Genomic DNA, 24689 nt, shown 5'->3' with positions numbered 1-24689 from the left:
AGTTGTCCTGACTTCACAAGAGAGACAAGGCTCATGAGCACTGCCCCCACGCCAAAAATAAATGATTTTAGAAAACAGAAGGGGGAAGGTAAGACATATGCTGCCTTTCCTGTACTTTTGAGACAAAGGTGTAACTGTGGAGCTTCGTATGTAGACCATGCTGGCCTTGGACTTACAGAGATCCTGCTGAAAGATGGGGCCATCACACCCCACGTTTCTTTTTCCTTAGGGAAGCTCCTCTGTAGTTAAGGTAGGGCTGGCCCTCTGCCTCCAGAATGCTGGATTATAGGCCAAGGCTATCAAGCGTGACTTAGAAACAGCTATTTTCCTGTGTGTGCTTGCGTGTGCCTATGGCCAAAGGAAGAATGCATTCTCTGCCTTTCTCCTTTGAGACAGGGTCTGTCCCAGAACCTGGAACTCACAGTTTCAAGCCTCTGCGTCCTTTTTGTCTCTTTTGTATTCATTTTAAGGGTCACAGGCATGTAGGCTCACATGTATGTAGGGTCACAAGCATGTAGGGCCACACTTAGCTTGACATGTGGTTGTGGTGATTCACATTCCAGTCCCCATATCTGTGCAGCAAGCTCCCTTAACCAATGAACCATACTCCCCACCCAGCTGCTCCTCTGAGACTGGGTCTCAATCCAGGCCAGCCTTAACTAATGTAGGGAAGATCATCTTGAATTTCTGATCTTCTTGCCTCTGCCCCCCAGTGCTGGAATTACAAGCATACCACTATGTTCACTTTGCCCAATGCTCACACACACACACACACACACACACACACACACACACACACTACTTGGGTGGGGACGTCCTTTATTAGGTAGACTGCTGGCCTCACACTTCCTAATGTAGCTAGGATGGATGGAGCTGCTGCTTCTCCTGTGTCCACCCTCCAGGTGTTACGAGTACATGCCTATGCCACCATGTTGGCTCTGGTACCATTTGGATTGGCACTTAGAGGGGCTCCATTTACTGTGGAGAGTAGGGGGATTCCATGAGAGAAAAGGAGAGAGGGGGCTCAGATGTCTTCTGTTCAGGGATAATTAGAGCCCCCTGTCAGACAGACAGACAGACAGACCAAGCATCGGTCATTTCTGGATCCTCTGGAACTGCTGCTGGTGTCACAGTAAAGCCCCCAAGAGCCCACCACACAGAAGCACACAGACTTCCTAACTACCATGACGTTTTCCATCTCTATGCCTCTTCTATCATCACTGATTCTTTCAGTTTTTACTTTTACATGTATGTGTGTTTATTTGTGAGCCACGTGTGTGTGTGTGTGTGTGTGTGTGTGTGTGTGTGTGTGTGTGAACCAAACCCACATCCTCTGCAGAGGCAGTAGGTGCTCCGGTTGCCAGGCAACCTCCCCAGGCTTATTTGTGATTCTTAACCTTCTGTCATCTGATTGGACAGAGGAAGGCATAGGGCCTTAGTAAAGGACAGCTCAGTGTCTGTGAAGGTGTTTCCAGAGAAGATGAACCCAGGTGGAATGTAAGAGGGGCGACCTTCATGTAGGTGGGCTTCTTGCCTATCATGTGAATGGGCTGGGGTTAAACCCAGTTAACAGGAAAAGGAAAAGGAAACAAGGAGGCAGAGAGAGAGAGAGTAAGGCAGAGGGCACAGGCATCTGTGCTCCCTGCTGCCAAGGCACTGTGGTGTGGAGAGCTCGGCTCTGCCAACCTTTCCTGGCCAGGAACGGATCTGAACTCATGAGTGAAGAACCTTTCCAGCCAAGCGTGGTGGTGCACAGCTGTAACCCCAGCACTGGGGAGGCCAAGGCAGCAGGAGTCCCTAACACGTGTCCAGCCAGAGCAGTGTGACCCGGCCTTGGCTCAGCGGGTGAATGATATCTGCCACCGAGCCTGGACTTCGGTTTGATCACTGGACCCTAAATGGTAGAAGCTGACTCCCAGTTCTTCACTGACATCCCTACGTGATCTCCCCATAAAACTAATGCCCTTTAGTTTTTTCTCTTTAAAAAGCATCTCGCTATGTAGCCTTGGATAGTAATTTTCTTTTAAGTAACTGTATTTCCCCCTTTTTTTTTTTTATCTTCTTCTTTCTTTCTTTTTCTGAGTCAGGGACTTAGGTAGTTCAGGCTGGACACAAATGTGTATGTAGCCAAGGATGACCAAGAAGTTTTTGCCAGGATTACATAACTGTCACTGTGCTCGTTCGTGGTGCTCGAACTTGAACTCGGGGCTTCATGCACGTCGGACTCCGTTGTTCTACCAATGGAGCCACATCCCCAACCCCAGATTACTTTAGTCACGTCTATCTAGTAATTCCAGTTTTGTCTGCGCGTGATTGTCATAGCCTCCATGGAGGTCAGGGACAGCCTTCAGGGGTCCCCCCACTTTATGGTATAGGCCCAGGGGTGGAGGCACCTTTACCCACTGAGCCGTCTCAGTAAGAACGGTCAAGTCAGAGTACTGGCAGCTGATCGCTTCTCGGCCGTTTGGCTAAGATCAAGTGTAGTACTGGCAGCTGAAAGAATATTCTGCTTTAGCCCAGTGTGATGGCACACACGGTTTGTCCTAGCGCCCAGGAGGCAGAGGCAGGTGGATCTCTGTTGAGTTCAAGGTCAGCTTGGTCTACAGAGTGAGTTCCAGGAGATGTAGGGCTATGGAGAGACCATGTGTAGTGAGTTTTATTTAACAACCCAGTTATGTTCTGTGACTATGGTTCCATTTTAATCCCAGGTGTGGGATACGGGGCTGCTTCAGACTCCACAGCTGCTGACTGTGATTTGCCTCGTGCTCCAGGAGGGGTGAGATTTTGCCAGCTGCAGACAGTTTAATTCTGGGGACTCTGGAGAGGGCCTGAGAAGGCGGCGGCGGCGGCGGCGGCGGCTGCTGCTGCTGCTGCTGCTGCTGCTGCTGCTGCTGCTGCTGCTGCTGCTGCTGCTGCTGCTGCTGCTGCTGCTGCTGCTGCTGCTGCTGCTGCTGCTGCTGCTGCTGCTGCTGCTGGTTGTGTTGCTATGGTTTCTCAAGTGGCTGTAAGCAAAGAGAGGAGAAGAAATTGGAGATATCCTGGTGTAGCTTGGACTTGCCCCTAATCGACTACACCTCCTTCCCCCTAACCTTTCTCTCCTACCTAGTGTTGTGGGGTTGGAAGGGATCAGGGTAGGATTAAGACTGAAAAGGAGGGGCTGGGGATTTAGCTCAGTGGTAGAGCGCTTACCTAGGAAGCGCAAGGCCCGGGGTTCGGTCCCCAGCTCCGAAAAAAAAGAACCAAAAAAAAAAAAAAAGACTGAAAAGGAGGGGCTGGGGATTTAGCTCAGTGGTAGAGTGCTTACCTAGGAAGCGCAAGGCCCTGGGTTCGGTCCCCAGCTCCGAAAAAAAGAACCAAAAAAAAAAAAAAATATGCTGGAGCTGGAGAGATGGCTCAGCGGTTAAGAGCACTGACTGTTCTTCCAGAGGTCTGAGTTCAATTCCCAGCAACCATATGGTGGCTCACAACCATCTGCACTGAGATCCGATGCCCTCTTCTGGTGTGTCTGACAGTGTACTCACATATATTAAATAAATAAATAAATAAATAAATAAATAAATAAATAAATAACCCAACAACCCTGTCTCAAGGAAGAAAGGGAAGGAAGGAAGGAATTCTAGAAGGGTCTCATTAGACAGTTCAGCTCTTGAGCTAAAAATTCTCTTCCCTACCCCCCAAGTGCCGGGATTACAAGTGTGTAAAATCCTCACCTGACATCTGGGTTTTGTTTTTTTGTTTTTTTTTTTGTTTTTTTTTTTTAGACGTAGCCATTATGCTGCCAATGGGTTTCAAGCTCCAGGGCTAAAGCCACTCCCATGTTGCAGATCCCTAAGTCGTAGGACAGCACTCTGCTAGGTCTATTCATTGTTTACACTTCTCAGTATCACGCTCAATTTTCAGTGTATTTTACTTGAGACAGCCTCGTAGCCTAGGCTAGTCTTCAACTTGCAACTCTCCTGCCAGTACCCTGAAAATGCTAGGCTTGCAGATGCATGGTATTCAACGAGAGGAAGATTCTTAGATGAAGTGCACAGAAGGGTTTCAAAGGTTTTGCAAGTGTCTTGAAATCGGGAATGAAAATGTGTATGGCACTCATACATTTCTCCATGGAGACGAGCCATGGATCCTACACAATTCACAACAGGCTCAACCCAAGGATGAAAACTACCTGCTTGGGGCACCTGACTGTTCAGATGAGTGTGCGTCATTCGGCCGAGTGCTGGGAAAGAGGCCCATCACATAGTGCAGTAACTCACCGACTTCTTTTTTTTTTTTTTTTTTTTTTTTTTTGGCTCTTTTTTTCTGGAACTGGGAACCGAACCCAGGGCCTTGCGCTTCCTAGGCAAGTGCTCTACCACTGAGCTAAATCTCCAACCCCAACTCACCGACTTCTAAGTGCTCCATTTGCCTGAACATTTATTTGTCCTGTCTTACCCCAGCGTCTGTAATGAGCAGACGGCAGGATTGCCTAGAGGACAGCCTTTGGAATCGGATCTGAGAAAACCTAAGCTGTGACCATTTTCAAGTTGGTCAACTTTGAGTTCCAAGTTATAAGATTATCTTTTTTTTTTCTTAAAGTATATAAAGGCAGGTTTATTGGGACGCTGCTCTCAGGCAGGCAAGTTTACTGACCCCAAGGATTGAGGCCAGGGGAGTCGCCATGGGAGAGGGGAGCAGACGGGCGCACTAGGAGAGAAAGAAGAGGAGAGAGAAAGGCAGAGAGACCAAAATGTCTGGATTATATAGGGAGGAGTGTGTGTGGGGGGGATAAGATTATCTTTTAAGTCACATTTAGTGTGTGTGTGCCACCACACGAGGTCAGGGGATAACTTTCAGAAGTTGGATCTCTGGGTTGGGGATTTAGCTCAGTGGTAGAGCGCTTGCCTAGCAAGCGCAAGGCCCTGGGTTCGGTCCCCAGCCCGGGGGGGGGGGGGGGAAGGAGCAGAAGTTGGATCTCTCCTTCCGCCATTCGATACCCAGGCATCAAACTCAGGCAGTCAGGCTTGAGGGCAAGTATCCTCCCACACTGAGCCATCTTGCCAGCTCAGCTTCTAATTCTTCGGTGAAGGAAAACAGCTTCCTCATATCTAGTGGCAGGGATTATATTACAGTCTCTGAAGACCTGCTCCAGGTACAATAAATGGTAGTTGCTGCTGTTGCACAGTGAGGCATCACCCCGTGCCAAGCATCCTAGACACGCGAGCCTGCTCGCTCCACACCAGCTCTGAGGTAAGAACTGTTTCCTCATACCCAGAGGAGGAAGATGAAGTCGGAGAAGTGAGGTCCCTCACCTAAAGTCCCACGTTAGGAAATGACAGATCCTCACCCTTGAATCTATGTGGCCCTTATGGTAGGTGAGAGCTTCCCACATTTCTAGACATTCAGACTCGGGTTTGAGAAGACAAATCTGTCCTTAAAGATTCAAAGCGTCCTCAGCCCTGGTAATGGCTCCCTAAATATGCATTAGCTAGATGACTGGACGGAGGCACCAGAAGATGATCTGTCTTCTCTTTTGGGGAGGTGGTGGTTACAGGAATTGGTGCGGGCTAAGCTAGGGCCGGAACTGAGCTACATGCCGGTCTCAGAGTGGATCATGCTGACGAATCCAGGACCATCTCCTTAGCTGTGAGTACTCCCGCACTTGACTCAGTCCTTGGCTATCCTGATCTTCTTGGACTGAGGCCTTTCACCTTTGGCCAACAGGCTTCCTTCCCTAGGGCCCTGGAAAGCAATTTCAGGTTGCCACATCAGGTAAAGCAGTGGCTCTCACCCTTCCTAACGCCGCAACTCTTTTTTTTTTTCTTTTTTTCGGAGCTGGGGACCGAACCCAGGGCCTTGCGTTTGCTAGGCAAGCACTCTACCGCTGAGCTAAATCCTCAACCCCTACGCCGCAACTCTTTAATACAGTTCCTTGTGTTGTGCTGATCCTGGCCATAAAATTGTTTCATGCTACTTCATAACTGATTTTGATACTGTTAGAACTGTAACGTAAGTATCTGAGATGCAGGATGTCTGTTATGTGACTCCTGAGAAAGGGGTCGAGACACACAGGCTAGGAGCCACTGAGGCAAACAGATTCCTCACGCACCATACCTGGCAGCTGTTGCTATTCTCAAAGTCACCAGAGAGGATAGCAGCCTGCCCTGCCCTCCACCCACTGTTCCCGCAGAGGCCCTGTTCCCAGCCCTCTGCAGCCAGTTACCCTTCAAGCTCTGTGAGCTCTGGAGCCCTTTGTTGGATCAAGAATTCCTTGACCAACCTAACAGCTCACTCCTCCCTAACCTAAAGAAAGTATAAAGTGACCTTGTGGTTCAGAGTTGACTCAGAATCACTTCCCAGAAAGGACAGGCCTCACGGGAGAGATTGCAAGGTCTGGCTGTGACAAAGGCATGTTGGTATGTAGAGGCTGGTACCAGCCTGGGGCTGGCATGGAGCTGAGCTTTGGGGCCGAGGACTATGCTGCAGTGCAGGACTGAGACTAAGACAGTTCAAGGAAGAAGAGCCTCCCTACCAGCCACGAGGTATGCCCCAGCCTTATACGGAAGAGTAAGTAGATGGACTGCTCTCCATGGGGCAAGTCAGGCATATGCAGCGATACTAATAGGCCCCTCAGGTCCCGTCAGTGGGCAGAGCAGCCAGCCCACAGTAGATGTGAAAAAGACAGACTGAAAACAGCCTTGGGTGTACATCCCAACGAGGCTTCCTCTACTAAGTTCTTTTTTTTTTTTTTTTTTTTTTCCGGAGCTGGGAACCGAACCCAGGGCCTTGCGTTTGCTAGGCAAGCGCTCTACCACTGAGCTAAATCCCCAACCCCTCTACTAAGTTCTATAGCAAGCTAGTCTGTTTCTCTGCTCCCCACATTCTTTAAAGGAACCGTGCTGGGGGAGGGAGACTGCCCATTTAGGAGTCGTGAGGACCTGCATTCGGATCCCCCAGCAGCTTTATAAACTCAGACACAAGTAAATCAGCCCTGGGGAGGCAGAGCTGTGCAGATCCTTAGAGCTGGTTGACCAGGTAGCCCAGTAAAATCGATAAACTACGAGTTCAGTGAGAAATCTTCTCTCAAAAGGAAAAAGTGGAGAAGGGCCAGGCTTTAGCTCAGAGGTAGAACACTTGCCTAGCAAGTACGGTTCCCTGGGTTTGGTCCTCAGCTCAAAACAAACCATGTGCACACAGATAGGATTTTATTTCTCAGGATCTCACTCTATACCTCTGGCTGTCCTGGAACTCACTGGGTAGACCGGGTTGGCCTTGAACTCCAAAGATCCATCTGCCTCTACTGCCCTGGTGCTGGGAGTAAGAGAGTGTGCCTCTATGCCTGGCTAGGAAAAAAGTCTTAAAGCCAGGCATGGTAGATGACAGAAACCCTAGCACTGAAGGTGGAGAGAAAAGGATCAGGAGTTCAAGGACAGTCTGAGCTATGTGAAACCTGTCTCAAAAATCACTTCGCAGGATGTGGACTGAGTCTGAATGTCTCTGACCGTTAGAGATCTCACACTCCCCCCCCCTCCGCCCCACCCCCCACAAGCTACAGAGCAGGCAGGCCACTCCAGTTTAACTTCTGTTGCTGAGATGAAGATACAAGTTATCAGAAATGGAGCATTCATCTTATAGTTCCAGGGAATCAAGGCAGAACTTGAAGTGGTCACATCAAATCTACAGTCCAGAGCAGAGAGAAGTGTGTACACAACTGCTTGGGTAACTTTCCGCTTGATCCCTCAGGGCTCAGCGGAAGCCCCCTGCATAGGGAATGGTATTGCCCAGAGTAGGCTGGGTCCTCTCACTTAGACAATGCCCAGGTCATATCAACTCCAGTACTGACTGTGGAAAGGACCTGTTGTCTCCCCAAGTGCCTGGGGACCCAGAGGACCTAATAGGTGACCTCAGTATTACTCTGTAATTATATGCAAAGTGGTCCTTATTCACCCTAATTATTCCACGACTGTAAACAAAGGAAGAGGTACTTGGAGTTTGATTCCAGCATCTTTTATTCTGACTCACTGAGAGACAATCTGACTAAAATTTAATAGTTCCTAAGACCTTCAATTGGAATGACTGGGGTGTGTCTAGAGAGAACTTGGTACCTGCACTATTCTCTGTGCTGCAGAAATGCAAGAGAGCTCTGGACATGGTGGCTGGTGCCTCCACCGCAGCACCCGGAAGCTCAGACAGGAAGAGGATCCATACATTTGAAGTGAACCCGGACTACAGAGGCGACCCTTAAAACGACAGAGGGGGGGCTGGGGATTTAGCTCAGTGTTAGAGCGCTTACCTAGGAAGCACAAGGCCCTGGGTTCGGTCCCCAGCTCCGGAAAAAAAAAAAAAAAAAAAAAAAAAAAAAAACGACAGAGGGGAAATAAAGGGATTGATAAGGTGCGTTGTAGCATGTTTGAGGCCCTGGGAAGCAAAAACTCTTCCCTCCAACTCGTATTTTAGTAGAATATAGACAATAAAAACATACAGACTCGGAGCTAGAGAGATGGCTAGGCTGCTCTTCCGGAGTTCAGTTCCCAGCACCTGCATGGTGGTTCACAACCATCTGTGATGGGGAATAATGGCCTCTTCTGGCATGCAAACATACCTGCAGATAGAGCACTCTTACATAAAACACATACATTTAAAAGGCAAACCAAAACAGGCTCAGGGCTGGAGAGACAGCTCAGTGGGTAAAGTCACATACTCCTCTTGCAGAAGATCTGAGTTCGGTTCCCAGCAGTTACACCAGGTGGCTCACAACCGCCTACATCTCCAGCGTCAGGGGCTCCGATGCTCTCGTCGCCTCTGCAGTCACCCGTACATGCGGGTACCCCACAACCCAAACGGGTACATAATAGAGTGAGGGTGTGAGAGAGGTAGAGGCAGGAGCTCAAGGTCAACTGTACAGGCTTTGGGGCCATCCAGCCTGAGCTAACAAAACCAGAGGTGACGAAGGCTTGGAGCAGGGCAGCAGTGACGACTGGGGTGAGCGGTGGTTGTCCTCTGGCTGTCCTCTGAAGGTGGAGCTGGCTGCTGATAAGCTCCCGTGTGTACAGAATGCAATGGAAGCACATCGAAGATTCCATCTGGTCGTGCCGGTTCACACCTGTCGTCCGGCTGCTAGGAGAGGGCAAGGGCCTCGCTCGTGCCCATTGATGAGTGCGAGACTAGCCCGGGCACCCTAGCAAAAGCCTATCCCCAAGATTGCCTCAGCCCCGAGGCCCGGAGCAATAAGGAACCAAGATGGGGAAGGCTAGCAGAAGAAACTGTTGTGCTGTGCTAAGTCTGACACACTGCTTAGATCTCCATGGTAAGTGTCGGGTGTGCAATTGGATGTGTGAGTCCTGGTGAGTGCAGGCCAGAGCTGTAATCTGAGGAGTCACCAGCTTACGGGTGACATTTAAAGCCCCGGGCTTGGATGAGGTCACCGCCAAGGGAGGGGTCCGTGTAGACAGAGGACATGCTGCTGAGTCAGTATCCCCTGTTAGCTCAGGCGAAGCCACGAGCAAGTGCAGGGATACGGCCGAACTTCATTTGGTACCTGTCCAAAAGAAACCCCATCCTTTTCTGGTTCCTCCCTCCCTGCCTAAGTGCCATCGTATCAGGATGACGGTAACTCTGGTTGGTCTCAACTCACTACGTAGACTAGGCTGGCCTCCAACTCACAGGCACCCTCCTGTCTCAACATGCATGCGTGACAGCCCTCGTGAAGAGGTCAGACAACTCGAGTGATTTGGTTCTCTTTTTAACCATGAGGAAGCTGGCGGTGAACTCCAGACATCAGGTCAGGTAGCCAGTACCTCCGTGATCTCTCAGTCCAGGGCCTTTGACTCCCTTCCTCCCTCCCTGCCTCCTCACTGCGGCAGTTACCTGCCTGCAACACCACACCCAGCTCCATTCATTCTTTCCAGCATCTCTTAAGCACTTGGCTGGTATAAACTACCCACCTCGGCATCCAGAGCCTGAAAGGACAAGACAGGGCAGTTCCTTCCCTAGGGAGGGACCAGCAACTGAATGTAGGTGTGACCGGATGTGGTCAGCTTTGAGGGAGGCAGTGAAGGAGAGAAGAGGCCGGACTAAAGCCCCACCCTGGGAGGTAAGGCTGCTGTAGGAAGTCTCTCCTGAGAAGGAATCGAAGGCAGACCAGGCTGAGGGGGCTGGCAGACAGAGAGCCCTGAGTACTGAACAGCAGATCCAAAGGCCTGAAGGGGAAAGGAGGGGGCCAGCCAAATAAGCTGAATCACTCCCATGGGGCACAGTTTGAGAGAGGCAAAGACAGAGGGGTGGGCTTCAGTGGGACCCTGGGATCTCGCGAACCTGGATCAGAGATGTGGCCTCCATCCTGAACTACCAACCGTCCTGAGAACCCACAGCCATGAGAAGAGGAGACTGGGCCATCAGAGTCCAGGAGGGCAGCAACTATGCCATGAAGGGTCTCATTCTCTCAGTTCATACTGATGTTTACTTAATTTTTTTTTTTCTTTTTGTGAACAGTCTTGCTCTCAGGCCTAAGCTATCCTAATCCTGGTAGCAATTAACCCCTTGGATGTTCTGAGGGAGGGTGAGCCATTCTGTCCTGCAGGGAACTCCTTAAAACTCAGCAAGTAACAACTCAAAGCTTTGGGAAATGCTTAAAACTGACACATCTCAAGTTCAAGGCCAGCCTGGTCCACAGAGTGAGTTCCAGGACAGCTAAGGCTACTCAGAGAAACCCTGTCTGGAAAAACTAGAAAATAAAAACAAAAGCTGTAAGGGTTGCTGAGAGAGACTCAGATGAGCTGAGCTCAGCTGGGTATAACAGGCTGACACCAACTGAGCTACCTGGGAAAAAAGGACCACCTTCCTGCTTGCCGGGCTGCCTGCAGAGCGCGCATCCGCACCAGGTTCCCAGCTCTGATGGGTTGTCTCAGCCCTGCTGGGAGGGGCTTCAGTGGTGCAGCTGTCCGAGTTGGTTCTGCTCCAGTAAAGCTCATTGGGTCACCAAGTTGGGCTTTGGCGAAGGTCTTCCTTCAGTCGTGGTTGACTCCCTATGGGGTGAGCTAGTGTTTGCTCATATCTCCCTGACAGCACTGTCACAAACCATCTCAAGCCAAGTGCTGTGCTTACAAATGCATGCCATGGTGCCCAGGAGTTTGTCCATCTTGAACATCTGTCTATAGAGTCCCAGTTCTCTCCAGAGGCAAGCAAGGGGGTACATGAAGCGGTCATGTCCTGGCACCCTCAAACTGTCATCTGGCCAGACCAAATGTCAGGATCACGAGGCAAGAATCTATAGATTTAGGAACATGAAGTAGAAACCTTGGAGGAACAACATTACCTCGCTCTTTAACGCTTAGCTCACTTTCATATACAACCCAGGCCCAGGGAATGACGCCGCCAAGAGTGGGCAGGATCTCCTATTCAAGACAACCAACATACCTGGTGCTAGCAAGAAGGCTCAGTGGTTAAGAGCATGAACTTGGGTTCCATTCTATAGTTGACACATGACTCTAAGTTCAGTTCCAGGGCATCTGATGCTGCCTTCTGTCCACTGCAGGATCCTGTGCTCTTGTAATGCTTATACATACATTCAAGCACACATACAAAATTAGCAGATATCTCTTTTTTTAAATTTTTACTTTATATATGTATTGGTGTTGCCTGCATGTATGTATGTATGTATGTATGTATGTATGTATGTATGTATGTATGTATGTAAGGCACTGCATCCACTGGCTTTAGAGGCAGCTCTGAGCTGTCTGATATGGGTGCTAGGAAGTGAATCACGTCTTCTAGAAAAACAGTGTTCTGAACCACTGAGCTCTCCAGCCTCATCCTTCGGCTCTCTCTCATCATGGCTTCAGGGGATGATGGGAGGTTCCGACTGAGCCATCCTAGCAGCCTGTAATTTGGAATGTTAGTTTGTTTTTGCAGTGTTAGGCGTTGAACCCGTAGCTTTGGGCACGCTGAGCAAGCAAGCCCTCCATACTGGCCGAGCTATGTCTGCACCTCTAAGATCGGGTCTTACCGAGCCCAGGATATAGAAGCCAGGTCCTCTGGCCTCCAAAGAGATGGGATTACAAGCTTATGCCACTACCCCCCCCCCCAGCTTTCTTGCTTTGGTTTTGTTATTTTAGAGACAAGGTTTTGCCGTGAAGTCACCGTGGTCCTGCCATAGCCTCCAAAGTGGCGGGAATACTCCCTCACCCCCCACCGCACCACTGTGTATGTTTAACACAATCTAGTATCAACAAAACGCCACAGAGAGCTGTGTTAAGATAGGGCATTTTAGAGAGGCCAACAGGCAAAACTACTCAGGGCAGTAAAGGAACAAAGCCTCCAGAGGCACAGGCTGAAAGGGAAATTATGGAGTGGGCCACACAGGTCTGCTCGCCTCTAACCTCACAAGGAGAGCTGGCTCAGGCAGATGGGGAGGTGGGAGGAAGAGGAGCAGAGAGGGAAAACAGCTGGTGCAGAGGCCCAGAAGGCACAGGCATCCGGCACAGCCTGGGGAGCCGAGAGGGAGGGAGGGGCAGGCAAGGGGGAAAGCTGTGGAGGCTCCTGAGTACCAAGGCAAGGGTCTGGTGATAGATGGGCCTCAGCAGGCAGCAGGCCCTGCCCCTAGCATCCAGCACAGTGCACAGGAGACTTCCATAAATATACATAAACATACGGAACATGTATTCACTTGTGCATGGTCTTTGTGAGGAGCACACACCAAGCCCTCTCTAGTGGGTCCTAAGGTTTCTTAACTTTTATTTATCTATATATTTTATGTATGAGTGCTCTGTCTGCATGTATACCTGCTTGCCAGAAGAGGACATCAAATTAAGGTTTCTTTCAGTTTGGAGTGGCTCACGGTTCTAATATGGCTACAGCACTGCGTTCCTGCTGCCTAGACTTTTGGTCAGTGCGATTTTGCTCTCCTTCTGACCTCTAACAATACTCTTTTGCTACTCACGGCTCCCTTCTGCAGACTCAGAGACCAGACTCCGTTCAGTCTCCTCCCACCTCCACACCTCCAGCCTGGCTGGCTTCAAGGCCCCTTCACAATCATCCCATTCAGAGACGCACAATAAACATTTGTATGGTAAAGGCAATGCCCGTTGACTTCTACACTCAAGACTTACACATACATTCTAACCCAGCTGGCTTCTCATTTATGTTAGGCATTGCACCCTAAATTACATCTGTCTCTAAGTAACAACCATTACCCCACCTCCACCCTACGACTGCTTAGCCCCTGGGGCATCAGGCTATCTCCTGAGTCTCTCTTTGTTCCTGTTTTCTTTCTGTGGAAGCTTTTCCCTCTCCCCTCATTTCCTGCCTGACACCATCTGGTTGTTCTGGTCTCCATTTAGAAGCCACGCCCTCCAAAGAAGTCCTCCCTGACAGCTGCCTGCAGCCAGGCTGAAGACCTGCATACCCAGTGTTTCTTGTAAGGATTATTTGCTCCAGTTGACTTTCTAGTTGTCTGTGAAGGGGGTGAGGCCAGACAGCAGGCCTCAGCCAATGTTGTAAGCCCATCACGCAGCACTTGGCTCCCAGGCAGGCCATGGTGTGGCTCAATAAATGTTGAGTGAATGAACATATGTTGGATAGGCAAGAGATGGGGAAGCCACTCACATCCCAGATACCATAATCATACATGCTACAGAGCATTTGCCACACCTTCATGGAATGTTGCCATAGCGAGAGAAAGCTGAAACAAAAGCCAAACAATAAAAATGTAAATAAAAAAACAAACAAGCAAACAAGAAAAACCAACTAGGTCTCTCGCTGCCTAACTCCAGGGAATGTTAGTCAGTGTGACATTCACAAGAGCAATGCACACCCATGTCATGTGCCTCCGGAAGAGGAGAACCAGCCAGTTAGTCTTAGCCACACACACAGCAATTCAGCCACTGTTCATATGTCCCTGACTTTCCGCTACCCGAGTGCGTGTATGTGCCTGTGTGTGCTCCCATGTTGCATGTGTGATGTGTGTCTCCTAAAAGCCTGGCTTTGGGTTAGCTTTTTAAAAAAAAAAAAAAAAAAAAAGGTTTGTTTATTTTATGCGTACCCTGTAGCTGTCTTCAGACACACCAGAAGAGGGCATTGGACCCCATTACAGATGGTTGTGAGCCTCCATGTGGTTACTGGGAGTTGAACTCAGGACCTCTGGAAGAGCAGTCAGTGCTCTTAACTGCTGAGCCATCTCTCCAGCCCTCTCTCCCCTTTTTTTGCTTTCAAAATTCTAAAAGAGGGGCCAGCAAGATGTCCCAGTTGGTAAAGCCTTGTGCCACCAAGCCTGACCATCTGAGTTTGATCCCTGGCACCCACATGGCAGTGGGAAAGAACCCACTTCTACAAGTTGTCCTTTGATTTCCATGTTCAAGCCATTGCATGCCCATGGTAAACACATATAATACATTCGTTTTTAAAAAGTGTAGTTTTAAAACAACCTTCAGAGTAAGCGGAGACACAGCTCGATCGAGAGCACTCATATCCTCAGGGAGCCCCAGGTTTGATCCCTGGCACAGGATGAAACAGGTATGGTGGTGCAGGTCTGTAACCCTGGTGACGACACAGATGAAGGCAGGAGGATCAGAAGCTCTAAGGTGAATTCTGGGCCAGCCTGGGCTACTGAGTGACCCCCGTCTCAAACAAACGAACAACCCACCCGAGATGAGGCAGGGCTGGAGATATGACTGCAATGGAGAGCATTCAGCCCTCTTCCAGAGGCCCCAGGTTCCATTCCCAGTGCCCAAGTGGCAGTGCACAAGCATCCGTGACTTTAGTTCCAGGGGACATGACACCCTCCGATCTCCTGCACACTGGCACACACATACATGCAGACAAACACCTATGCACATAAAATTAGCTAAGTACAATTAAGTTTCTTAACTCAGTTTCTCGATACCACTAGGCACACTTCCTCTGTGTGTGCGCGCACGCGCCTGTGTGTGTGTGAGCATTTGTGCCTATGGAGGCCGGCAGTTGACTTTAGATACCTTCCATGTCATTCCTCACTTTACTTTTCGAAGCAGGAGCTCACACACTGGTCCGGACTGGCTGTCAGGCAAGCCCCAGGGCTCCTCTTCTCTGCCCCTGCCCAGTGTACCACATGTAAATTCTGAGAGGTCAGCCAGCTTGGCCGCTGAGCCATTTCTCTGTGTTCACTCCCTTTTAGATGTGGGGATGACCCATGACCAACCACACGGGGCTCAGAACAGTTCAGTCACTGTGAGGTTCTAGGCTGGCGAGGCAGCTCACTCGATAGGATGCTTGCCGCGCAGTACAAAGCGCTGGGTTCAAACCCAGCATCCCTTAACCAGTCGTGGTGGCACACACCTGTAATCCCAGCACTTGGGAGATGGAGACCCTAGGATCAGGGGTTCAAATTCAACCTCAAGTATCTATGGAGTTGGAGGCCAGCCTGAGTTGCGAGAGGACCAGGATCAGACATAACCGAATCAGTGAGGTGGCTCAGCGGGTAAGGGCTCTGAAGGCCCCTGCTGGGTGGGCACGGGGATATAAGTTCAATCCTTGGAGCCCACATAAAGGTAGAGGGAGACAAGCAACTGCATAATGGTGTCCTCCGACTGCCATGTGGGTTTAAAGAATAAAACCAATTTAAAATAAATAAAAAGGCTGGGCGTGGTGCCACAGGCTTTTAACCTCAGTGCTTGGGAGGCAAATGTGTCCTGTAAATGAGGCCACAGTTATTTATTGTCCATATCTGATCTAGGTAATGAGTTCTAGGCCAGCCAGAGTTATGCAGGGAGTCTCTGTCTAAAAAGTAAATAAAAGATGCCTTGGGGAAGGGGGACACCTTTAATCACAGCACTTGGGAGGCAGAGGTAGATGGATCTTTTCGAGTTCAAGCCCAGCCTCATCTACAGAGTGAGTTTCGGGACAGCTAGGACTACACAGAGAAACCTTGTAGTGAAAAACCAAAATAAGCAAATAAAAGACAGGCATGGTGACCCATACTTTTAATCCCAGCAGTCTGGAGGCAGAAGCTGGTAGGTCTTTGTGAGCAACAAGCTAGTCTGGTCTACATCTTGAATTCAGTCGGGGATGGAGAGGTGGCTCAGTGGTTAAGAGCACTGACTGCTCTTCCAGAGGTCCTGAGTTCAATTCCCAGCAACCACGTGGTGGTTCACGACCATCTGTAATGAGATCTGATGTGTCTGAAGATGGTTTACTCACATGTATTAAATAAATAAATCCTTTAAAAAAAAAGAATTCCAGTCCAGGCTACATAGTGAGGCCCTATCTCAAATAAACATTAGGTATAGTGAAGACCCTGTCTTTAACAAATTAGCAAAAACAAGGCTCACAGCTGCTACAAATTCAGGACGCTCCTTGCTTAAAATAACCTCATACAAATGGAGGCGGGGCTCTCTCCCCACCTGTCTGGCCACATGCAAAGAAACTGCCCTTCCTTATCGCACAATAATTGAAAAACATTTTTTTTTCTTTCTGCTGTCTCTTTAGAAAACACCAGAGGAGAATTATGTTCACAACAGACCGCAAACCTTCTTGAATTTTTCTCTCCCTTCTGTCTTCTCGTCCTCCCACACTTGGCACTTGTCTTCCTCAAACTGCCTGCTCCCCATTCCTAACTCTCTCTAATCTCCTAATTTAGCTGCGCTGCTGGTTCTTCCCAGCCTCCTCTGCGTGGCTCATGGCTCATAAGTATGCAGCTCTCCAGAAATCAACGATTCCATCCCCCCTCAGTCAAACTCCGGACTTCATTCGTGCTAGGCAAGAGCTCTAGTACTGAGCTGCAGTCACAGACTCGTCTCACAAATGCACTGGAACTCGAGGTGACCGGACAGCAAGCCCTCTGGCTGTCCCAAGCAAAAACACATTCTAGTGACCCAGCCCACAACTCTCGGTGCTAGCCTAGACTCCAGGGTGACTCATTTTCCCACCAACTGTCTCCTTATCACTCGCTCCCCCTCCTGACTGCTGGGAGAAGTTCATGACTGAGCTTCACACAGAAGGAAACATTTTACTGAGATGCCAGAGGGGGCAGGAAAGAAGAAGGAAAAAAGAAAAATTTGAAGATATGATGCCTTTGGCATGCATTTAACTGGACACTGCCCTACTCTCTTATGGAAAGTACCTCACCGTTCACTGAGGTAATGTCTCCAGATGCACTCAAGGCTGGCTTCAAACACAAGCTCCTCTTCCTCAGCTTCCTGAATACTGGGATTCCAGGCATTCGACATTAAGCCCGACTCAGAACATGACTCCTAGCAGGCTTGGAAGGTCAACAGAGTTTCATTCTGAAGCCATTGATATCTAATGTAGTGTGTGTGTGTGTGTGTGTGTGTGTGTGTGTGTGTGTGTGTGTATGTGTGCGATGTGCATGTGCATGTGTGCACCAGTGTATCTCCCTCCAGCCTGACCTGGAGTTCCCTACATAATCAAGGATGACCGTAAACTTCTGAGCAATCCCTCCCCATCTCCAGAGACTGCCGGTTTGAGCCATTGCACCCGGTTTCTGTGGTGCTGGGTCTTAAACTCAGGACCTTGTTTATGCTAGGTACGCACTGCAGGGTTCCATCTCGGCTGTCTCCCTGGCCCCTCTACCTGAGGTCTTTGGTTTTTTTTTTTTTTTTGTTGTTGTTGTTGTTGTTTGTTTTGGGAGCAGGGTGGGGGTAGGGGTGGGCAAGAGCTCACCAACTGACTAGGACTGGCAAATCATCACGCTCAGCTCCCGAGAGTCTCTTATTTCCCAACAGCACCGGGGCCGGTGGGCTATCTCAAACCTGACTTGTACACACACAGGCGCTGGGGATATATACTCAGGTCATCCTGCTTTTGAGGCAAGAGTTTTACTGATTTGAGTCATCTCCCTGGCCCCGTCTGTTTGGAGACAGAATCTCAGGTATCCCAAGCTGAGCTTGAGATCCTGTCACATACTGAAATCGCAGGAGAGCGCTGCTATAGCTGGTTTCTGCAGGGTTTCGGACAGAATCAGGGTTCCCCATCACACGTGGGGCAAATGCTCTGCCAACTTAGCTACGTCCCCACCCCTTGGTTCTGTGGTTTTTTTGTTTGTTTGTTTGTTTGTTTGTTTGTTTCCAGACTAGGTCTCAGTGGGCCTGGAACTGGCTGTGTTGTCCAAGTTGGCCTCAAACTAGAGATCATCTTGTCTCAGCGTGCTGGGATTACAGGCTCGTGCCTTGATTCATGGAATCTTTCTTAATATCAGTATTGTCTCAGTCAGGGTTTTACTGCTGTGAGCAGACACCATGACCAAGGCAACTCTTATAAGGACAACATTTAACGGGGACTGGCTTGGTTCAGAGGTTCAGTCCATTATCATCAAGGCAGGAACATGGCAGCATCCAGGCAGGCATGGTGCAGAAGGAGCTGAGAGTTCTACATCTTCGCCTGAAGGCTGCTAGTGGAAAACTGACTTCTAGGCAGCTAGGATGAGGAGGGTCTTTTTTTTTTCTTTTGTTTGTTTTTTTCTTTTTTTCGGAGCTGGGGACCGAACTCAGGGCCTTGCGCATGCTAGGCAAGCGCTCTGCCACTGAGCTAAATCCCCAACCCCGGGGATGAGGAGGGTCTTAAAGCCCACACCCACAGCAACACGCCCACTCCAACAAGGCCACACCCATTCCAACATACCTCCAAATAGTGCCACTCTCTGGGCCAAGCATATTCAAATCATGACAATTATATTATTGGAATGAGTATCAAACTTCCATATATATATATGTATATATATAATTTTATTTTATTATATATTTTTGTGTGTTTGTTTGTGAGATAGGATCTTACATAAGCCAAGCTACCTTCTGCTCACTACATAGTTAAGAATTCCCAATCCTGGGGCTGGAGAGATGGCTCAGCGGTTAAGAGCACTGACTGCTCTTCCAGAGGTCCTGAGTTCAAGTCCCAGCAACCACATGGTGGCTCACAACCATCTGTAATGGGATCTGGTGCCCTCTTCAGGTGTGTCTGAGACAGTGTACTTATATATAATAAATAAATCTTTAAAAAAAAAAAAGAATTCCCAATCTTCCTGCCTCTACCTCTCAAGTGCTGGGACTACAGGCATGTGCTGTCAACCCTGATACTTCTCTAGACTCCCTGCATGGAGGGCCGCTGCGGTCAAGTGTGAGAGGCATGCCTAGTCACTGTCATTAAGTCGTGTAAGTGTGAATCTGCTTCCCGTCAAAGGGCGTGTGTTGTCTGCTGCCCTTCTACTTTTAGCCTTCCTTCCTCAGGTTCTCTGTTTCTTAGTCCAACTGAAAGAATAAAGATTTTAAACTATCCCCCACTGACCCTGCTGTGAGGACAAGTGCACCTCACAGCAAAGAATAACATAACATATTTTGGGGATGTAGTCTGGCTATAGCCACCACAAACCATCTGGCCTCGATAAGGCCTGACTCAACAGTCCTGAGAAAAATGAGAATTAGGGTCGGCTTGCCCCAGAAGCAGGGCGGCCTAGAGTTGAACTGAGCCCAAGTTACAAACCAATGAAATTGTTTTGTGTGACTGTTGCCAACTACCTATGTAATTTTCCCTATAAATCCCTTCCCCTAATTGGGCTTGGGGTTGACTCCTCTGTCTCCTGTGTGAGATATGTGTCGTCCCCAGAGCTCTGGTTCCTCAAATACACCTCTTGTTTATTACATCAAGATCAGTTTCTCGTGAGTTCTTGGGGGTTGCATCGTCTCGAGATTTGAGTGGGGGTCTTCCCCACCCCGGTGGTCTTTCACAACATCATCCATGCCTTAGACTACCTCCTGCGTCTCTATATCAGTTCGATTTTTGCCATCAATCTATCTTGCCCTGACAGACACCTCTCCCCTACAAATCCCCCGAGCCAGGAACCCACACTTCTTCTGCGGCCTCATCCCTGGTCCATTTCCAAGTCCTGGGATTTCTTATCCAGCCCTAAGGCACTGGTCACCTTCCAGCTTCCTGGGATGCTGAAATGGGAAGACCCCAGGTTCAAGGCTAGCCTGAGCAATTTAACGAGATGCTGTCGTCAAACAGATGAAGGGACTGGAGAGATGGCTCAGCGGTTAGAGCACTGACTGCTCTTCCAGAGGTCCTGAGTTCCAAGTCCCAGCAACCACATGGTGGCTCACAACCATCTGTAATGAGATCCGATCCCCTCTTCTGGTGTGTCTGAAGACAGCTACAGTGTACTCATATATAATGAATAAATACATTCAAAAAGTGTGTGTGTGTGTGTGTGTGTGTGTGTGTGTGTGTGTGTGTGTGTGGTGTGTGTGTGTGATAGATTACCCCAACATACATGTGTAGGTCAGGCCAGAAACTGGTGGGAGCTGGTTCTTTCCTACCACCATGTGGGGTCCTAGGGAATAAATTCAAGTTGGCAGCGAATGCCTCCACCCACTGAACCATCTTGGCGGCCTAAGATCTATTTTTCGAAAGCTTATGCCTGTGTACTGTACATGTGTGTACATTTCTATGTATGTGCCCATGCATGTGGGTACATGTATGGACCGGTGTGTGGAGGTCGGAGATCGACCCTTTACCTTGTTCTTTCCTGACAGGCTCTCCCAGTGAACTCTGAGCTCGCTGACTAGCAAGACTGGCTGCCGGGGAGCCCTCCGGCCTGCCCATCTCTGCCTCAGCAGCAGCTTTCACTGTAGCTCTTCCCTTAGGCTCTAGAGATTGAACCTGGCTCTCTGCTTGCACAGCGACCATTTTACCAATGAAGTCACCTCTCCAGCCCCTCCCCCTAGGGTGTCTTAGACATGTTAGGCAGCACCCCAATGTGTTCTCCACTACAACAAGGACTTTAACTGACGGCTTAAGGGCAACCTCTTGGTAATAAAAACAAGGCCTAAATTATAGTTTGAATTCAGAAATGTTGAATAACTAGACAGATAAACGTTTCCCTGCCTACAGTCTGTGCCTCAGCGGAGTGTGAATACGCAGCCTCGATTTGGTCTGACTCGTGCTGGAATCTAAAAGTCAGAGTCTGGCTTACGGGAACGGAATCCACCTTTATGTTCCACGCTGGGTCGCAACTGTCTCCTAACAACCTAGCTAATCCTGAGTAGTCTCTCCGCCTGGAGTCCCGTCAGCTGACTTGTCTCTCTCCCGAGGAGGCTGACCCGTTTTCTCCAATAGCAAAAGCAAACAAACAAACAAAAAAATATTTGTAAGTAATAACTACCTAGAAATGATAAATTGAGAAACATATTAATACATCTAAGCATGTTCTGAAAAAAAAATCTCGGTTTTGAATGCCTTTTTTTTGGAGACAGTATTTCACTGTGTACCGTTGGCTGGCCTTGAACGCACTACATAGACCTGTCGGGCCTTGAACTCATGACAGAAACCCATCAGGCCTTGAACTCACTATGTAACCCACTTGCCTCTACTTCCCAAGCGTGAAATTAAGGATGCATGTCAAAGGCCTTTAAAACACACCCAGATTCAAGATCCCCTCTGGCCAGGCATCTTTCCTGCTTGTCTTCCGGCCCTGAGAAGAGCAGTCAGAAGCATTATATATGTTCCAGACACAGCGACACGCAAGTTAGATTTGAGGGACCACTTATCCCGTTTTATTCTACTTATAAGCCGAGTGCAGGCTAATTACAGTTCGGTAAACACAGGAAAAGTACAGAAATAGAGGATCGTTGCCACGAGCAGATGTCTTGTCCAAATATAGGAGAGAAAAGGCAAAGAGGTAGTTCCACGAACATTTGGAAGATTTTCCTGCTCCCTTTTTATATTTTAGCGCTCAGTTAGGTTTTTGTTTTGTTTTGCTGACGCAGGCTGGGTTGCCCTCAGCCGCCGCCGTGTGCTGCTGAAGGTGAACCTTCTCCGCCCACATCCCCAGGGTCAGGAGCACAGGTGGGCAAAGACCTTCACATTGCTTTGAAAAGTTTCTATGCTTTTGGGGGAGGGGAGTTAGAAGCAATACCTAGTTACATATATGTATTTTTTTTTTTTTTTTATGTATGTGAGTACACTGTAGCTGTCTTCAGACGCACCAGAAGAGGGCATCGGATCCCATTACAGATGGTCGTGAGCCACCATGTGGTTGCTGGGAATTGAACTCAGGACCTCTGGAAGAACAGTCGGTGCTCTTAACCGCTGAGCCATCTCTCCAGCCCCAGAAAGTATTTTAACAAGTATATTTTGAGCTTTATCGCTCACTTATTCTGGCAATACTGGAGATGGCACCTAGGGCCTCGGGCACAGCTGGCAAGCACGTTGTATTTGGAATGAAGCCTCCAAGCTGCATTTGTATAGGTAACTGGTTAACAGGTTCCTTTAACAGATTAGTAAGAGATCAACAACAGGATAGATTACCTTCAGAGTACATATGTGGATACAGCTCTAAACACCATTTAAATTTATTTCAGTTAACTGGGAGGTGGTGGCCCATGCCTTTAATCCCGGAGCTCAGGAGGCAGAGGCAGGCAGATTTCTGTGAGTTCAACGCCAGCCTGGTCTACGGAGTGAGTCCCAGGACAGCCAGGGCTACACAGAGAAACCCTGTCTTGACAAAGCACTAAACAAAAACACAAATATACTTCAATTATAACTAAATTATTATGACGTCGGTACATCAAAAACATGAATTAACGACTGTATAACAGTCCATGATATTGTGCCGATTCGTTGACTCCGTGTTACCAGGAGTTTAATGGGAAAGATTTTTCAGGACTTCCTTTATTTTGTGGGATGAGTGTGTTGCTGAATGTGTGCACATGTCCCGAGCTCATGCCTGCTTCCCAGGCAGGGTGGTCAAGACAGGTTGCTGGATTCCCTGAACTGAGTTAGGATGGCCGTTAGCCACCGTGTGTGTGCTGGGAGCAGAACCCAGGTCTTCTGCAAGAGGAATAAGTGCTCTCAATGCTTAACCAGGCCTCCAGCCCAGAACTTTTATTATTTTTTTAAAAAAGATTTATTTATTTATTCTTTTTTTTTTTGGTTCTTTTTTTCGGAGCTGGGGACCGAACCCAGGGCCTTGTGCTTCCTAGGCAAGCGCTCTACCACTGAGCTAAATCCCCAACCCCTTATTTATTTATTCTATATGAGTACACTGTAGCTGTCTTCAGACACACCAGAAGACAGCATCAGATCCCATTACGGATGGTTGTGAGCCACCGTGTGGATGTTGAGAATTGAACTCAGGACCTCTGGAAGAGCAGTCAGTGCTCTTAACCACTGAGCCATCTCAAGCCCAGAACTTTTATTATTTTCTAAGAAATTATTTCTCTTTCTGGTTTGTTTTTGAGACAGGTTTTCTCTGTGCATCCTTGGCTGTCCTGAAATTAGCTCTGTAGACTGGGCTGCCTTTGAACTGCCCCTCCCCCCCTTTAACTGCACAGAATACAGGAAGAACATAAACATACACAATTTGAGACTTTTTGTTTTTAAAGATGTATTTATTATATCTTCATTGGTGTCTTTGCCTGCACATATGCCTGTTTGAGGGTGTCGACCACCTGGAACTGGAGTGACAGACAGCTCTAGGCTGCCGTTTGAGGGCTGGGTATTGAACTCCAGTCCCCTGGAAGAGCAGCCAGGGCTCTTAATCACTGGAGCCATCTCTCCAGCTCTTGGACATACAGTTTTATGGTGTAGCCCTAGGCTGGGATCCAAAATGTTACAGAGAACAGTTGAAACAACATCAGGGTGAACACATACTGCCGAGGGTTACAGCTAACTGTCATCTTGCTATCTTTGCCTTATATCCCTCCAGGCATCTAGGTTTGAGTAATTTTTCAAGACAGGATGTAGCCCAGGTTAGCCTAGAATTTTCAAGTCTCTCACCTTAGCCTCTAGAGAGTGAGATTACCTGCATGCATCATCGCCACTTTTTTTTTGAGGTTGGTCTCAAAAAAAAAAATGCACAAATAGGCAAACTCTACAATGATGGCTGTGGTAATATTATGAAACATTATATGCTTATTCTCCACAGATTTCTTTTTTCTCTCTTTGAGACCGGCAGCTAAGCTTCAGACCTCGAGAATCCGCTATGGTGCCTGTTTAACAAATCAAAGCAGACCTGGTCTCTAGGTCAGTCCGCCCTCACCCCCCCCCCCCCCCCCCGCTTCCTTCAGTCCTTAACTGTTACCCGGCTTGACTCGTATACCCCGCCCTCCAGGCTAGGGGCTAGGCTGCCTTTCCCCTAGAGGCTCTTCCCTATATAATCCAGACATTTTTATTACCTTCCTCTTCTTGTACCTTCTGGCCTCCAGCCTGCTGCACCGTTTCCCCTCTCCCTCCCGCCTCTCCTCACAGGGCCCGGTTCAGCCTGGTCAAGTCCACTCTGGACTCTCCCAGATGTGCCCCCCTCAGAGTATGCTCTCCCACGTATCTACAATAAACCTTCTCCGCTATACCTAGGAGCAGTCGTGTTCGTTCCTTTTATTTCCCTATATAAACCAGGTTGGCCTTGAACTCATGGACATCCTCCTGTCTCTGTTCGGAGTGCTAGAACGAAAGGTTTGCACCACCACGCTCGGTTCTCCATAAACGCGACAATCCACTCGGCCTTACACCTCGGGTCTAAGGAAAGGACTACTGACCTGGGACTGAGGGCCAGCGCTAGGCAGTCTGAGGGTTTCTGTGGGGTTGGCATCCTTTTCCTCAGGCGCCCCCTCACAGAAGGACAGTCGCACGCCCAAGCGGGCTCAGTGCCCTGCCAGCCGAGGCGGCGCTGGGGTCGCACCGCCCGGACCTTCCACTCGCACCCCTTGGGAGACTGGCCCTTGCGCACG

The 24689-nt window shown here is 48.9% G+C and overlaps 1 non-coding gene across 1 annotated transcript; it reads right to left on the bottom strand.

Moving 5' to 3' along the window:
- Positions 1–2013: 2013 nt before the first annotated feature.
- On the bottom strand, positions 2014–24675 carry LOC148002358 (uncharacterized). Its single transcript, XR_015634877.1, has 2 exons — positions 24498–24675; positions 2014–3002 (listed from the first exon to the last, which is right to left on the bottom strand). It is a non-coding gene; the product is annotated as an uncharacterized LOC148002358 (transcript).
- Positions 24676–24689: the final 14 nt, after the last annotated feature.

The sequence above is a fragment of the Rattus norvegicus genome, chromosome 12 (genome assembly GCF_021556685.1).
Source record: "Rattus norvegicus strain SHRSP/BbbUtx chromosome 12, alternate assembly SHRSP_T2T, whole genome shotgun sequence".
NCBI classification, from domain to species: domain Eukaryota; kingdom Metazoa; phylum Chordata; class Mammalia; order Rodentia; family Muridae; genus Rattus; species Rattus norvegicus.
The sequence above is the reverse complement of the archived record's forward strand: the minus strand, read 5'-3'. Positions and strand labels throughout refer to the sequence as shown.